At 46.9% G+C, this 17,520-nt stretch overlaps 1 protein-coding gene across 5 annotated transcripts in view; it reads left to right on the top strand.

Moving 5' to 3' along the window:
- The window catches only part of LOC144782081 (cadherin-related family member 4-like), a 359,291-nt gene that overhangs the window by 111,532 nt on the left and 230,239 nt on the right, over positions 1-17,520 (top strand). Inside the window, exon 1 of one of the 5 annotated variants that reach the window (XM_078661233.1) lies at positions 4,979-5,106. The exons of the other annotated variants lie outside the window; for them this stretch is intronic. The gene's annotated coding sequence lies outside the window, so the exon portion shown is untranslated. Of the gene's footprint in view, positions 1-4,978; positions 5,107-17,520 lie in introns of those variants that run through there. 5 annotated transcript variants of the gene reach the window in all.

The following is a 17,520-nucleotide window of genomic DNA, read 5'->3' as shown; positions in this document are numbered from 1 at the left end:
ATGAGCAGGTGTGTCCGTAAAAGTACGGAGTATGTCTGTGTCAAGGTCGATGGCAAGCCGATGCCCGGGGAGGGAATCTGGGTGCCTGGCCATCGTTCCGTGAGGTGGGTGAAACGCCTAGAGCGAGTGGTGAATGTATGTCGCAAGCTGGTCTTGGTTGCGGCCATGTGTCTAAATGAGCGCAGTAAAACCATAGTGAGTTTTGCACGTACACTTGCGTGAGCTATCCAAGCCATGAACATAGAACAAGAACATAACAAATACATCATGTGTAAACCCCATGCCCCCCTCCCTGCCTCCCTGCCCGGTGGACAAAGAACCTTCCACCTCCCCAACTGAGCAGAGTGCTTAAAGTCCCAACTTTTGAGCAGTGTTCGTGGGGGTGAGACTTCTGTGATCTGTTTCGAGTCCCCCTCTCTGGGAATGTCATGCAATGTCTTTTTAGATTAGGGTTTCTTACCTGCATGACGTCACTCATCTGTGTTTCAAATCTTACCAAGTCCGACAAGTATGATTACGACCAAGTAGTTCTTCAGCCGTTGGCAGTCCCTTAGTTTGTCGGTGATCGTGCTCGGAGTATGAAGTCAATTAACCTGTAGTCACTGTGTGAAGTGGTGAGCACATTGCAGCGTTTGCTGTGGGTCGACCCCTGTCTACTCGGTTTCGTTGGTCATCCGTGGGCTCCTGTTGTCGATATTCCGCCTGGGGTCGCGATTCTTGGGTCCTCTAGCCGGTCTCCAGCCCTCGAGCCAATCCTGGGCTTCTCGCGGAGATTCAAAAAACCAGGTTTTCCCTTCCGATTCGACGCGGAGTTTTGCAGGGAAGATCATTGAGTATTTGAGTTCACGAGCCCGCATTTCTTTTTTCACATCTGTGAAGCCCCTCCTTTGTTGGGCCACTGCTGCTGTGTAATCCGGATAAAAGTTAATTTCCGAATTGTCAATTTTGAGCGGCGGGCGCGTTCGAGCTGCCTGTAAGATGGCGTCCCGGTCTCTGAAATTGAAGATGCACGCCAAAATTGGGCGAGGTGGAGCTCCCGGTTTAGCCTTTCCTCCGGGTACTCGGTGGGCCCGTTCCACGGAGAAATAGTTGGACAGACCCCTGGGTTTGAGCTGGTTTTGTATTAGGTCCTCTATGTATAGGTCCAGGGCTGGGCCGCCCTCCGTCTCTGGCACACCTATCAGGCGGACGTTATTGCGCCGAGAGCGTCCTTCTTGATCGTCCAGTTTGGCCCTCATTGCGGTATTATCCTTATCTAGTTGTAGAACCCTACGTTGTAGGTCAGATGTGTCCCCTACTAATCCTGTAGTGGTCTTTTCCACTTCTCCGAGTCGATCAGACAACTTTGCTAAGTCAGCCCTTATCAGGGACACGTCCGTCGATATGGTGCCCATTGAGGATTGCATCACTTTCAGGGTAGCCATCGCGTCCTGCAGGGTGACCTTATCAGTGTCATTTGAGGCTCCAACTGGCTGGGGTGACGTTTGCTGTGCGTCCCCTCTTGGGTTGTCCGGCGGGTCTTTGGTGTAGGCGAATTTGTCTAGCTTCAGTGTCTGTTGGCCCCGTGTCCCCCTGCCACTCATTTCGTGTCTCAGAGGATATGCCTCGCTGAGTAGGTTTAGGATGCGCCCTTAGTTGGTTCCGTGACTCGGTGGGGCAGCGGGTCCCGTGTGGGCAGAGCAGGGCGTTTGCGCTCTGCAGGAGAGTGGTTGAACGCCGCTGGTTGCAGGAGCTGTCGTGAATTGCGCTGTCTGAGCCGGGTTCCCCACCGCCGTATGATTCAGTGTGGGAGACTTAGATCTGTACAGGGCACTGTCAGCAGTCAGGTTGGACCTTGGGCCGGCTGGGCCGAATGATTGGTGCGTGTCTTTGCGCCTCGTAACCCTGTGGTGTGCCTTGTCGCTATTATCCGGTGCGCTGTGGCGGCCTGTGAGCCCGTAGTCTGGTTGGGGAGCTGCGCGGTTGAAAGAGACGCTCAGGCGCAGTGACCGGCAACGGTCGTAGGAGGCCCCCCTCTGCAGGTCCGCGATCGCCGGCGTTTCTCCCTCTCTACTGGCGCGTTGCCGTTGCAGGGGCCGCACTGTGACAGCCGGATGCCGCACCGGGTTTACAGAGATTCCGGTTATTGTGTGGGATTAAATCTCCGGGGCTCACCCGTGCGCCCCACACGCCCACCCACGCTGCAGTGAACTTGCCTGGCCGGGCCCGCTCCTCACTTCAGTCCCCGGCTTCAGGCGCGTAGAGAGGCCGCAGGGCACACCTCGCTGTACCTTCTTGAGTCTGTCGTCTATCGGAGGCAGGGTCGGCTCGTTGCGCACCGGAGAAGGAGCTCTAACAGGTAGCACGGAGTGGGAATTGCAGTGTTGCGGATATGTGGGCGGATTTATGGCGAGAGGGCTCTTCAGTCACAGAGCTCCGTTATTCTGCGGCCATCTTAGCTGGTTGCTAGCCACGCCCCCTCAGTAAACTATATTTTTATTGCAGATTCATGGGGTATACATGTAATCATTTCAGTACATTGGTCTCTGGCATCAACTGTCAATAGAGCTTACTTGAAACATTACACAGCCCTTTAGCCCACAACTCGGAGGTCGGGCGGCGTCATCTATAAGATGGCAGAGACAGAAGAAAGATAGGAGAAAGAAACCATGCAAGGAAGTCATCATTATCAGGTAGTTAAAAGACCATTATCTGCTTTTCTGTACCCCCACTGTCATCCGTCTCCACAATTGCACTTATAAAAAGATACCTGATTCCCCCTCCCACCTCCCTCCCTCTGTTTGCTGTTGGTGTGGGCCTCATCGTAAGGATATGTATCCATATTAAGAAGAGATCCGGGTGTCAAAATTCCCAAATGTGCCTCACGAAACTTTATAAGGATCCCTCATCCCTGTCTTCGTCCGCCAACAGATACTCTTTCAGCGCTTGCACTAGCCCCTCCCATGCCCTCGCCATCTCCATACTCTTCTCATTGGCCGTTCGAGTGGCCTGCTGAAGCCTAACCGTACTTTCACTACTGGCCCATTTCTGTAGTTAACTTGTCCACCGCCTGCTGGATGGGCCCTCTCGTGATTTCCAGTGCCAGGTGATTTCACTTTGTGCTAAAATGAGGCCCAGGTCTATAAATTTGCTAGTGATTTTCGTTCTCGCCATGTGGGGAAACCAAAGCAGCAAACAGGTCGCCATGTCAAATTCCACTTGTCGATCTGTGACTACCTTAAGGAGTTCCCCCACCTCTGTCCAGTAGGTCCCCAACATCGGACAGCTCCACAACATGTGGTCTAGCTCCACATCAGGTGCCAGGCATCTAGGGCATGCCGCCCCTTGAATCTGGAAGTGCCTCTTAATCTTCCCCGGGGTAAGGTAGGCCCTATGCACTACAAAAAAGTGTACCAACTGAAACCGAGCATTCCTGCTCCCCTTCCAAGTTCTCCTTAGTATGTGGCCCCAGGTCGCATCCGGTATGGGTTTTCCTATGCTCTCTTCCCATTTCAGCTTCAATACTGTAAGTGGTTCTAAGCCCTCATTCAGCATTCGGGAATGAAGGCAGGTGACCGCCTTGAATGTGCCCGCCGCCATTACCACATACTGGCAGGCCATGGTCGTGCTGGGCTCTGCCTGTCCAGTTCTCCAGTGTTTGCGTATTGCCGTTGTTACGGCCGCATGCAGGAGGAAACCACCATCTGGGAGGCCGAAAAGTTCCGGCATCGTCCGGAATGGTAGTAATTCACCATCAGCATATAAGTCACCCACCACATGGAGTCCCAGATCCTCCCAGTCCATGTCCCTGCCCGCTTCTGGCTTCTGTTCCAGCATAAACGCAGGGTCCGTTCTTCTAACGTTAAACCGCGTAATTCGAGTTTCTGCTGCATGACAATATAAGACAGGATATGTCTCTGTATGCCCCCTCCTCTGGTCTGGACAGGGCCCCTAAACTCCTTCGCTACATGCTGTGTAAGGATTTGTAGCTGCGCCGCCAGATAATATAGTTCGAAATTAGGAACCGCTAGTCCCCCTTCCACTTTCGGCCTCTGCAGCGTATCTAGGGCTACCCGACGCCTCCCGTGGCCCCACAGAAAATCCGTCGTTAGGGTGCGTAACTCTTTGAAGAACCTCTGTGGAATCCACAGTGGCAGCGTGCGAAAATAGTAGAGCAGCCGAGGCAACTCAGGAGCACATCAGTGTCACTTATCCACAGTCTGCAATGCGGGGGGTTGAAATAATAAATCACACAGGGCCACTCACTCTGGAAGCTTCACAGTGGTTACCCCGCTGTCAAACGGCGCGTGCAACCTCCTGCCTTCCACATCAGGGGCGCAATGCTTGGAGGCCCAAGAGCAGTATCACCAGCATCGTGATGGCAATTATTTATGGGTGTTCCTCCGCAGCCGCCACCACCCAGAGAGTCTCGCCACGGCACCTCACCACCTCTTCAGGGACCAAGCACACTTGACCGGATTCCTTACCGGGCCCAGTCGCCCAAGCGCACCAGAGGTCTCTTCCAGGCAGCCAGGCGCCTCAGCCGCTGCCAGCCGCTCATTAATCGAATCCACCACGGAGCCCTCAGGACCCTCCATGCTCCATAGCCACAAAATCTCAGCCTACATCAGTACGGCCCCCCCGTGTGGGAGGGGCAGTGCAGCCCGATTTCATCAGCCTCGGGGGCCGCCACAGCCGACCCGCGGCCCGCCAAGGCCGCAGTAGGTATTCTGCCCCCACCGTATGTTGCGGCTCCTCTCCTCTCCCTGTCCCGGTCCGATATTCTCCAAAGGCAGCGCGCCCACACCACCCGGGGCACGGAGCTGCGCTTCTCCCCTTAGCTCCTCGCAAAGTCCGGGTGGATCGGGCTCACCGCGTGATGCAGGAGGCCCCACCGGAACGATTCAGCCCCCCTCTGAAATTCCGCCTAGCATTCCGCAGCCGCCGGCCGTCAGTTTATCAGTTCCGGGGCCGGACCTGCCACTTCCGGTTTTCGAACCAGGTGTTGACGACTTTGGTGCCGGGCACAGCACCCACTCCAGCACCCGGTTCAGGAGGCGAGTAGGCCCCCAATTGCCGGACGGCGTATCTTCCGGCCCAAACGTCGCAGGTGGCCCAGGATCACAGGTGGGAGCATCGCTTCCGCTCAGCCGTCAGGTGGTGGGGTCAGATATCAGGATTAGTGCCAGGATAGTTCAGCTGGAGGAAGGGGTCGACGGAGTCGAGCTCTTATGCGGCCATCTTGGACCCGATAGCGTGGCTATTCCTGATGCAAAGATTCTTATGGAGTGACAGGTTTTAGTGCCAAACTGATAAATCAGCCATACATCCTTCTGATGTAAATAAAAGAAGTGCTGTGGAGTTGTTTTTGGGTGTTACCGTAGTTTAAATCAGAAAAGCTATATATATATTATAGAGTAAAAGGTTGACATGATTTGGATTTTAATGGTGCATAAGGAAAAGTACCATACACAGTGGTAGCAAGTCAAAGACTACAGCGGGGTTTGTCGACCCATCCAATAGTAAAAGCCATCCTTTTCTTTCAGAAAGACTAACATATAACATATAGGCACATAATATCATTCGAAATTCCTGATGGGTAAATTACACTTATTTATCATATTAGCATAATTTGGTTTCCTTTTCTAAATGTGTACATCTATTCTGTGTATCTTGGCTGAAAATAATGCGTGCACACTGTATTTTTTCATAAAAAGGTGTACATTTAGTTAAATACAGCATTTTGTTAATGAGCACGCAGTGAAGGGGTGGAGTGGGAGAAGGGTTACAAAAGTGCCTGGGAGCTGCTAATTTGCCTGCAGGTGCAATTATACTCTAGATTGCACACTCGAAGGTGTGTTATTTTGTTCCACTTCTTTCTGTGATAGACAGTGCTGTTTTTTAGTAGCTAAAATCAGCGCTTGTGTTTTCTTCATGTTCTTACGATGTGAGTCATGCGAGAACGTTGTTTCTGTTCCAAATAACTTAATACTCATAATACAGTGTAGAATAGAAGTGGACAAGCCAGCAAATTCAAGGAGAGTAGAGCCGGTCTGGCTTGGCTCAAGGAGCCAAAGCACGAACTAAGCCATCAAAAGATTCTTTTAGCATTCTTTTTTTAAAATTTATCTTTATTTAAAGTTTTACATGAGAACATAACATAGGTGCGCATTCAGAAGCCAGCAGAGGAATCGAATATTTATACATCCCAGTGGTTAAAGTTCAAGGCGCTCCTCCACATCAAAAGATTCTTAGAGCAAATCAGGCAACATATGTAATGAAAAAAAAATATGATGAAGAATCTTTAAAATGAAAAATAAAAAAAAGATTTCAACATTTCTGAATGTTCCAATTAAGTAAATTCTGTTATAACACTGCATTAAGAGACATTTATGAAATTTTTGTTTTTTTAACGTCAAACATTCAAGAATGTCTCCATTGCCTGATGACGTACTACGAGTTGCACAAGATGCATCAGTTTGAAATGTTCATTGTATACATGGTTTATGTTGTTACTGTATATGATGCAAGATCATTTTATATTACCCATATAGAAGTGAGGTTTTAAGGTCTCACCTACTAGAAAACACATGCACTGTATGTTGCAAGACATATTATGGGCTTACCAAAAACCTAAAGGGGCCCACTTCTTACCATTGGTTGACTTTCTGGTCACTCTCAATTGGCTGTTTCTTACTTGTGTCTCAGCTTGTCAATTTTGTGTCCGTCCATCCCATGGAGCATTTTCTCTTTACCATTAATATAGCTGGCTTCAGTACTTTATGTACTACCTTTTTCTTTTCGATTGAGTGCTCAATGAGAGTGCAAGTTTTTCTTATTCGTGTACTTCTTTCCTGTGCACCCTGTGTTGCTCTGTGTCATCCGTGTGCCTCTCCCCCAGCTCCTCCATGTTGCCCTTGTGTACTTCACCCCATTGCTTTCTCGTATGTGTGCATCTCCCTGCCCACGCCACATTGTTCTCTCACTCGTTGATTTTCATCCTCACCCCTTCCCTCTCTGTTGCTTCCCCTCGTGACCTTCCCTCTCGCTCATTGCTTCTCCTCTCCATCCCTGTGCTAACCTCATTGTCTGCTCACCCATGTTCTTCTCTGCCACCTGATCTAAATTTCTCTTCCGCTGGTTGCTTCTCCTCCACCCACTTGCGTCCTCCATGTTTCTTTACCCCTCCCCTCCGCATCCCATGTTGCTTCCGCCCACCCCCTCACCCCCGGAACTCTGTGTTGCTTCCATAGCCACAGAAAGAAAGCATGCATCAATTTGTAGACATGCCAACAAAATGACTTATTCAACTGCATCAAAGGCTTTTTTTAAAATTCTTTAGCCATGGTGCAAAGGACTGGCAGCTTGACTTAAATAACTGTCAAAGCCAATAGGCCCCAAAAGGCGAGACTGATTGGGTTTGCCAATGCTTGCTGTGTACTACAGATCTTGAAGAAGATCTTGAACCTAATTACTTTGGTGGGCTCTTAACTTGGTTGGTGAATAAAAATGATACACAGTTAAGTAAATTGATGGATCACACACTGGTAAATTAAAGAAGCTTGGATTTGAGTCCAGTTTTCTTGATAACACTTTGTGCAGTTCAGCCACTGTAAGGTTATATCATTCTCTCTTTGTTTAGCTGAAAAGGCCAATGCTTTGCCTTTAGTTGTTTATTGAATTAGTATTATTATCCAGAGTTCAATACACTTGAAGATCAAAAACTATGGGAGAACATGTCTTTTTGAAGCCATGCAGCACAAGTTCCAGGCATCTTCTTTAAGCACCGTAACCCAAGGAGTAAACTGTGGGGACTCCAAGACCTCTTCCTTTTTACTAATTAGTTAATTGCAGCCATTGAGGTGGTGAGCCTCTCCATTACTTACCATTTGAAACCAATCCCATTCTCATGCAGAATGGTCCACTTTCGAACACCTGATATATTTAATAAAATTTCTTCAGTGGGCTTTAGGTCAGCTCATTGCTTACCATTGCAAGACCTTCTCATCAATGTCATTTGCTTGCATCTAATTCAATGGTTTCCTTCCTCATCTTGTCTTTGTTTCTGTACTGGAGCATAGCTTCTTTACAATCCTTTTGTCTAGACGACTTGTATCACAGGACTATTTCAGGAGAGGCTCAAGATCTCAATTACAACAATTAAAAGTTTTGGATAATAAAGAGGTCATTGAGATTCCACAGAGAGTGCTGATCGGGTAGCAGCTCTTCAATGAGACAAGTGAAGTTCTTCATGGTTTCAGACAGACATGTTCAGTCATTTAATATGATCTTTAATTTCTTTAGAAACATTTCAATAGAAAAGCACTCTCTAGACATTGCTCCGGTCCCCTACATTTTAGCAGTTTTTGTCTTACACAAATTGCATTCGTCAGAGGGGTCTTGCATGGATTACTGGGCTTGGCTTCTTTTGGGTTTGCTAGTACCCTGGGACAAGAGCTGAGCCGCAGCCAGGCATTTGGCTTACTTAGCTCGCCTTCCCATAGTGTAGAATCTGGACCTAAAATGGCTGGTGTAGCTAAATCGCATGAAATCTAAAATCTTAAAATGGCACTTTTTTAGACATGTAAGGATGGCTCTTTAAAATATGACCTTAGAATCTCACAAGGGGGCTGCCTCTAAAGACTGCATTTCCCCTGAGGCCCAGAATAATAATACTTCTGACTTTGGGCTTCAAGATGGATTGAAATGCTGCCACTACCAAAAGAATCTACATTTGCGTGCTTCCCAGCTATATAGAGCTGAGACAGGTTGAGGAGTCTCCCCGCTGTACTTGGTAAGGGTCCTGTGCTGCTCTGGTGCCGATCCACAGGCACCAAAGTCCACCAACATACAGGAGAGCACACTTGATGCCTTACAGCTCTAGGTAAGTTTCTGGTTTCATCAAGGACGCAGGAACTGGCAGACCACTCTTAGAGCTGTGCATGGACATAGACCGAGGATAGAATATTTCCTCTGTGTTGGACTCTGGAGTCAGGTGTACTTGTGGCCTCAAGAAATTCTTCCAAAATAGAGGAGGATCATCCGACTGTGGAAGCACTTCCCCACAAATAACTTCAGAAAATCATCTGTAGTTGTGTAGCTCTTTAATTCACATCAAGCCCCCAACATCAGCAGGAACCAACTACTCAGCATTTGAAAACCAACATTCCACTAAGACAGAACGTAGAATGATTACCACGTTATAGTGTTCATTAAAGGTACATCAGCACACCCACCTTCGAGTCAGGTGGTCTGCTGAGCTCACTCTAAATTTCTAGTAAGAAGAAGGAGTCTCACATGTGGTTCCCAAACTGAAGTACTGGGTTTTTCAGAACCCAGTGGTGCCAGGGACCACACCCTAAGACTTCGAGCCCTTCCTGTTTCAGACTACAGAAACACAGAGTCTTCTTGGTGAAGTCAAAGATCGAGTTTATTGGCTGCAGCCAGTAACAGGTATCCTAGAAGTACAACACGGTGTATATTCTCAGGAGACTGCTAAAACTTACAAAGCTAGTCATCCCTTTTATACAAAATATTATGCTTTAGGCAAACATTCCTTATTTTACAGTCGACCATTCACATATTTTCACTACAAAAAAAAAACAGAATCATGATGACAAGCTTATTTTCAGTTTGTCCAGCCCACAATCAATTACCCGGTAAGGCCCAACATTTTTCATCAGATATCGATGGACCCCTAATAAAATACGGCACCTCCTCCTCGTAAAGCAGGTCATAAAGTAAGGAACAGAGACAGGTGTGTGTAAGATTAGGCGTGGTTTGTGTGCGATGAAAGGTTTATGGCATGCTGTGCCTTGATACTAATCTCGATCGGCCACTGGGAGAGGAACTGACCGAACAGGTTTGGCTTCAGGCAGTGGAGTCAGCTTTCCCAGGTCACATAGAAGTCAGCAAAGGTGTACGTGTCCTTCAGACTCGTTTTTGGCCTTAGTCATCGGCCTATGTGAGGGCACCACAAAATGGCTGCCGTATCTAAAATGGAACCCGAGGGTTCAGGTTGGAATCTCTGAATTCAGGGTGATTTCGTCACTCGAATATGACGAAAATGTTTGTGTATGGTATACTAGTCATTTTCGGTCTGCTGATACCAAAATCGTCATGATACGACGACTTTTATAACACGGGTCCAGAATTTTCAGTACCACAGACGCTCCTTTTGCCCTTACATAGGCAATAACCTATACTCACGCTAATCTGAGTCCAGGTCTATATTCAGAAATTCATTGAGATGTTGCTGTAGCATCATCCTATTACTTAGCTCGTCCCTCGATACAGGTTTCCTTACACACGATGTAGCGCAGAGGCCACATATAGCAGGAGCACACTGTATGCACAGACAGAACAGGAAAAGAATGGCTAAGATCATCCCAATGACCATCAGAATCTTCCATCCCCAGGCGGATAACAGTTCTCAGAACCACCCCATCAACGACCAATCTCCTTTATCCACATGAATAGATTCAGAGATCTTATGTAGTTTGGAAATGGCCTGGTACACTGTTGGAGCGTTATCTGGAATGAAAACACAGCAACTCGATTGGATCACTTTACATACCCCACCTTGGTCTGCAAGTATGACGTCTAACGCGACCCTGTTCTGAAGGGTCATAAGACGATCCGACTGGAGCTCAGCAGTCAAGTTACTAAGGGCACCGGCAGTTTCAACTACGGTGGATTCAACCACCCTCGTAAATTGCCTTATGTTCCTGCTGTTAACCATAGGTCCCCAAAACGGCAGAAAACCCTTAAAGAAGTCTCCCAATTCTTGTCCTGCAGTGTCTTCTTTACTGAAAACACCTCTAACTATCCTTGTCTTGTGGTAATCTGCCGCAGCTGTGTAGGTGGGAGGCAACAGGAACGAAACAAAACATGTGCCCGAGAAGTCAGGGGGCAACCATGTGTAGGCTCTGTCATGACAGATGAAGTAGGTACCCTTAGCTGCTAGGAACGAAGGGGAAGTCTGGGATGTAAAAACATATGTCTCCGTGCAAATACTCTTCCCTAACTGAGCTCTGGGATTCTTGCCATTACCTTGCAGACATAGGTGACCTTGATGGGGTACAATCCAAATCGGGGAAGATCTCTTAGCTCGCTGTTTCTCACTCAGAGTAACTCCATATCCGGTCACGTTCCATCCAATATATGCTAGTGTCTCATCTCTTGGGATAGTCTCATAGGAAGTATCTTCCCGAATCATATCTATTATACCCTTAACTTGAGCACTATTCTTTGGATTATCTTTTACAGAACGTAGGGGGTGGACTTCATGTGCATAGATGAACATCGTTCTGTATGCCCACACAGAACCATTATGACTGAAAGGCAGGACCAGGTAAGGGATACCTTTATCAGTAGTATGAGGCATAAGACCACACACCCAACAGTTAGTTGTGTTTACTACTAATTGGTGTTGGTGCAGAAGCTGAACGAAGGAGTTATTAATGAACTCTAATCTCCTAACGGACTCATGTTCAGGAAAAGGGTGAAAAGAATGTGAGGAAACAGTAGAAGGAGGTATGGGCTGTGTAGTGGGTGCAAATGTCACTCGAAAAGAGAATAAAACATATCCTATTAAAAACATCATTACACTGAACAACATGAAAATGCATAATATCAAAAAGCGTTTCTTGGTCATCATTCTACATATTTTAGCTTTAAAGTTCATCTCTTTGTCAGGTCTCTCCATCTCGAAAAACTCCATCCTCTCTAATTGCTGCTCGCGATGGTAGGGTGTTCTATGCTAAGGAATGCTTCTGTCAGTCCAGGGCAACTCCCTTAGACCAACCAGAACCGTCGACCTAACGTCTTTGGCTGCACTCCAAAGACTTCGGCAACTGCGACCCTACAGCTGAACCCGGATGGTGGTTCGAAAAACAAAAATAAAAAAGTTTCTCAGATGAGAGAGCTGCACTTTAAAAATAGTAAAGAAAAAGAAATTTTTATTAGTCCATAGTTCTCGGCCTCAGATTATAACGTCTTTTTCCAGGTAATGTCTGGTCCTGGAACAGGAGTTCAGGCTCTGTAGTGTCCAATCGAATTGACGGTGGCACAGCTTCTTGCAAAAGATTGTCACTTTCATGTTCAGAAATTGTTCCTTTTAGACGTGCATCGCTGAAAGGCAGAAAACGAGGCACAGTCTCAGTCTCAGAGTCAGCAACACCCTCCTGGACCCACCGGTCGTACGGCAGAGGCAACGGGACCCTCTTGCAGTGTACGCAGTGGATCCAGTTTTTCTTTCCTTCCACTCGAACGGCTGATCTCGTTGAGAGAAGAACTAGGTGGGGGCCGGTCCAACGGGGCTGGTCATTCTTTGTCCACTGGAAGTTCTTGACGAGCACCCACGATCCAGGATCGATAGAATGTCCTGGAGCTTCAGAGACCTGAGGCAGAGTAGCATGAACCTGTTGGTGTAAAACACGCAATTTAGCCGTCGATTCATACAAATAATCAAGCAGTACAAGGTGTTCGATCTCACTGAATTTTGTCGGCCTTGGCACTCCCCATATGTTCGCCTGGGCGGCCAAACACAATTTCATAGGGACTAAGTCCCACTCGCGAATGCACAGTCATTCTGGTTGATAGCAGTGCTAAAGGCAGGGCGTCAGGCCATTTAAGACCAGAGCTCGCTTGAATCTTGGCCAATTTTAGTTTTAGCGTGCCATTATAGCACTCTACTAGTCCAGCTGATTGGGGGGGATTTGCAGCGTGGAATTTTTGCTGTATACCTAGCCCTTCACATACTTTCTTCATCATTCGACCCACAAATTCACTCCCATTGTCACTCCAGACCATTCTTGGCAAGCCGAACCTAGGGAAAAATCCTTTGACAAGGGCTTTAGCTGTGGATAAGGCAGTGTTATCTTTCAGGGGATATGCTTCTACCCATCTTGGAAAGGCACAAACAACAACGAGTACGTATTTCAAATTGTTGCACCTTTCCATGTGGATGAAATCTAGCTGCAAAGCCTCGTTGGAGGCGCAAAATGACCAGCTGGAGTTGGGGTTCCCCTACCAGGATTGTATTTCAGACACACCATGCAATTTTTGACCACATTCTCTGCACACTTAGGAATTCCAGCATTTTGCCATACTGGAGACAACAACTTACAAATCCCTTTCACACTGATGTGAGCCATTCCATGGGCCATTGTAACCACTGCAAGCACATACGCATCGGGTAACAACCATCGCTGATGCTCTGACAATTCCAACCAACAACCATTTGCATCCATTTTACCCGTACTTTCTCTCCACACACTCAACTCTTTCTCTGTAGCTTCAGCTTGAATAGACTTCACACTCTCTATCGTATCTTCACACATTCCAACGTCACCAATCCATCTTGCAGGGCCTGCAACATACATTCGACTCATCACATCCCTTGCTGTTTCTTTTGCGACTTCATCAGCAAATGCATTGCCACGACCAACATCATCAGTAACCTTCTTATGTGCACTGCATTTCACAATCGCAACTTGCAAGGGCAACGTAAGTGACTCGAGAAGCTCATTCACCAACTGACCATGCTGAATCTTGGCTCCATGCGAAGTCAGGAACCCACGTTCTTTCCACAATCGTCCAAAACTATGGGCCACACCAAACGCATGCTGGCTGTCAGTGTATATGGTAACTTTCATTCCTTTTGATAACACACACGCTCTCGTAAGTGCAATCAACTCTGCTGCTTGAGCTGAGTTGTGTGGGATACGTGCAGCTTCAACAATCGTATGCAAAGTTGTCACAGCATATGCTGCAGTCGTATCACCATTCGGAAGCTTAAAGTATGAACCATCCACCCATAAGGTACCATCACACTTCACAATAGGAGTGTCTTTGAGGTCTATTCTCCCTTTCATTTCTTCTTCTGTCCTGAGAAAACAATCATGCTGTTCAGAAGCATCTGTCTCTGCTACAATCGGCAACAATGTAGCTGGATTCAAGGTGTTGCATCTTTTTATGTGCACATGACTCGCTAAAAGTGTCAACTCGTAACCTGACAATCGAGCACTAGTTAAGTGCTGTGTCTTGGTCCTGTTTAACAAAGTGTCCACTGCATGTGGAACCATCACAATCAACATATTATTCATCACTAAACCAGCAGACTGCCTAATAGAAACAGCTGCTGCCGCTGTGGCTCTTAAACAACTCGGCAACGCTTTAGCTACCGGATCCAAAGTCAACGAAAAATACGCGCATGGACGCTGCTTGTCTCCGAACGATTGTGTCAACACTGACAATGCACAACCTTCTTTCTCATGGACATACAATGTAAAGGGCTTACTGTAGTCGGGGGTACCCAACACAGGAGCTGAACACAATGCATTGCGCAATTCGGAAAAACTTTTCTGACACTCTTCAGACCACGGAAGGGGATTCGGTGTATCTTTACAAGTTAACGCCACCAAGGGTTTGGCCAGCAAAGAAAAATTCGGTATCCATTGTCTGCAATATGATGTAATACCCAAGAAAGCACGCACTTCTCTCTGTGTCATTGGCACACTCAATTTTGCAATTGCCTGAATTCTTTCTGGGGTCAGTTTCCTTCCATCCTTCGATAAGAGATGACCTAAGTAGGTCACTTCTTGTCGACAATATTGCAATTTCGATAGAGACACTTTGTGATGCAAATCAGACAAATGACGTAACAACGACAACGTGGCTTCTTTACATATTTCCTCAGTATCTGCAGCGATGAGCAAATCATCAACGTACTGAATATGGGTAGCGCCATCAGGTAAAACAATCGTATCAAGCTGTGTTTTTAAATCCTGACTAAATATCGATGGACTTTCACAGTAGCCCTGGGGAGCGCGTTTGAAGCGGAAGCTTCGGCCTCCTAAACTGAAGCCGAAAATATCCCTACTCTCCTCGGCAATCGGGATGCTGAAGAAAGCATTCTTCAAGTCAATCACGGAGAACCAAGTCGCGGAAGCTGGAATCATAGTCAATAGGGCAGTGATATCGGGAACAACTGGAAATTGTGGCACAACTATTTTGTTCACCTCTCTGAGATCAATCACAAACCTGTAAACAGGCGGCTGAGAAGGGTCAGTACGCTTTAAAACAGGCAGAACAGGACTATTGCAAACGTTGCCTCTTGTCTCTTCAATTACATCTTTTTCAATCAAATCGTAAATGATTGCTAGCAACGCTTTTTCTCCCTCACTACAGATCTTATATTGGGGAATGCGTGGCATTTTAACATTGGCTTTCAATGTCACAACATATGGCGGTATTTCCAAAAGACCCACATCATTAGGACCAGTAGCCCAAAGAATATCAGGAAGAAATGACAATTCTGTCGGAAGTTTATCCTTCGACAAATACATTGGACAGACCACTTTCTTACCCAGTGTAAGTTGTACTCCCGAAGGAGAACAATACAATGTCGCATACAATCTTTTCAACAGATTCAATCCTAACAAATTTTCACCACAACCTGTCGTCAGAATAAGGGGTGCTTCGAATTCACAAGGTCCAACCGAAAGGGACATAGTACTAGAAACCGGGTTTCTAACCGGGGCGCCAGAAAAACCTACTGTAACATTCGTCTCGCCAGACAAAGGTGCGCCAGGGAGTTTAGAGTGCATAATAGAACTCTTTGTAGCACCAGTATCCAACAAAAAAGGCTCTGGCACACCTGATGTAATTACCTCAACATAAGGTCCACTCTGATCTACTGGAACTGCAACAACTCCCTCTCTTTGTCTATGGCTGTCCTAGCAATCCTTACCTTCCATATTCTCATCTTCTGCATAGTAATCATCAGCATAGTACTGAGTCGTCCTACCAGACGCGTTATTCTGCTGATCAAAACTATTCATTGAATTCTGAGGCGGAAAGGAACGCGCGTTCTGGGGGAAATTTCCACGTCCCCTACCTCTAGGAGCTTGTTGAACACCTCGACCTCTTGTACCAGAAGTACCATTCATACGCTGTAACAAAATAGGACAACTATACTTGAAATGACCCTCTTCTTTACAATAAGAACACTGATTGGGACCTACAGGAGCACGCTGTTGAGGATACTTGAACCTTTGCGAGTTCCTGTGAAACTGCTGAGGTTGCTGATAGTTACTCTGACCACCACGAGGCGGATACGCCTGCTGTAAAAGAACGTTCGTTTTTAACTCTTTAGTGTTCTTGTCTGCTCTATCCTTCTCATCTTTATCCCTATTTTCGTAGTACTGTGCAGTAGCCAATATCTGCACTGAAGAGGAAACGGCCCAAGAACTTTCTGAATCTTTTAATTTCTTACACAGCTCGGGAAGCAAATTGTGCACAAACTTGTCAACGAACAACCGTTGACCACTTTCTGTACTCATATCTTGACCACTGTGGTCGATAAACGCTTCTTCAAACCTGGTGAAGAAATCAGACACTGTCTCATCTTTCTTCTGCTTACATGCAGACAATTTGTCCCAATTCACTCGCATAGTAGGCATTAAGGTCTTCATGTACGTAACAATCCTACCAGGGAGTTCTGCAACTAAAGGCTCCGGTTTAGCACCACCAATTTGTCGGCCATCTGCAGCAGCGATATTAATCCATGAATCCCCTAACTCTTGCGAATCAATCCCCATAAAGGCTGCGGAACCACGTTTCCAAACAACATGTCTATGTCAGCTAGATTCATAATACACGAATCTGCAGTCTGTGATAATTCCTTATAATACCCTGCAGGGTTTTTACGGGGGTCAGGTAAGGTCTGCTTAAGGGCCAGAACTTCAGCTCGTTTCCATGGGACATGTACCCAAACACGCTGAAAGTGTCCCGGGACAGGTGGATTAGCTGCTTGGTCCCCTTCTCTCCGAACTGGGGGAACTTCTCTCATTGGATATTGTTTCACCTTCTTTTTAACAGAAAGATCAGGCTCAAACAACTGTTGAGAAATAATTCCACTCCTAAACGATAATAATGTCGCAACTGCTTTCTTAACATCGGAACCCACAATCGTGCCTTTTGCAAATTCGAACCGTACACGACATAAGTCAGGCGGATTGGGCTCCAAATCATTTTCCTCTAAATCCTCACAAAGAAAAACACACATTTTCTCAAAAACATATCTCTGTTTCGGTGCTTCCCACTGATGGAAGACATCATAACAGACTCTAGCTCATATCTTGTCGGGTCGGTAACCCATTTATGTGCCAAATAATCCAATGTTTCCTGCTCTCTAGAGTCAGGCAGTTGACTACGCAACTGTTTACGCGCTGAGACGGGGGTCATACTTGATGCCCCAAAAAGAGGATATAGAAGACTAGCAACTGTATCAGTCATTCTCTGTCGAACAGAAGGAGAAGTCGACGAGAGAACAGGAGGAAAAACAGAGTGAGGCAAGGTAGATGCAGATGCAGAGGCAGTATCAGGTGGAATACCAGAAGAGGTAGTCGATGCAGTAGGTAAAGTCGTAAGAAGTGCAGGTAGAGCAGGTAGCAAAGTCGGCGGCCCTTGAGGAGGCTGCGCCAGGGGAATAGGAGCCAACTGAAGAGGAGCTGGCGGCTGTCGAAGAACTTGAGG

The sequence above is a fragment of the Lissotriton helveticus genome, chromosome 9 (assembly GCF_964261635.1).
Source record: "Lissotriton helveticus chromosome 9, aLisHel1.1, whole genome shotgun sequence".
Classification (NCBI taxonomy): Eukaryota; Metazoa; Chordata; class Amphibia; order Caudata; family Salamandridae; genus Lissotriton; species Lissotriton helveticus.
The sequence above is the reverse complement of the archived record's forward strand: the minus strand, read 5'-3'. Positions and strand labels throughout refer to the sequence as shown.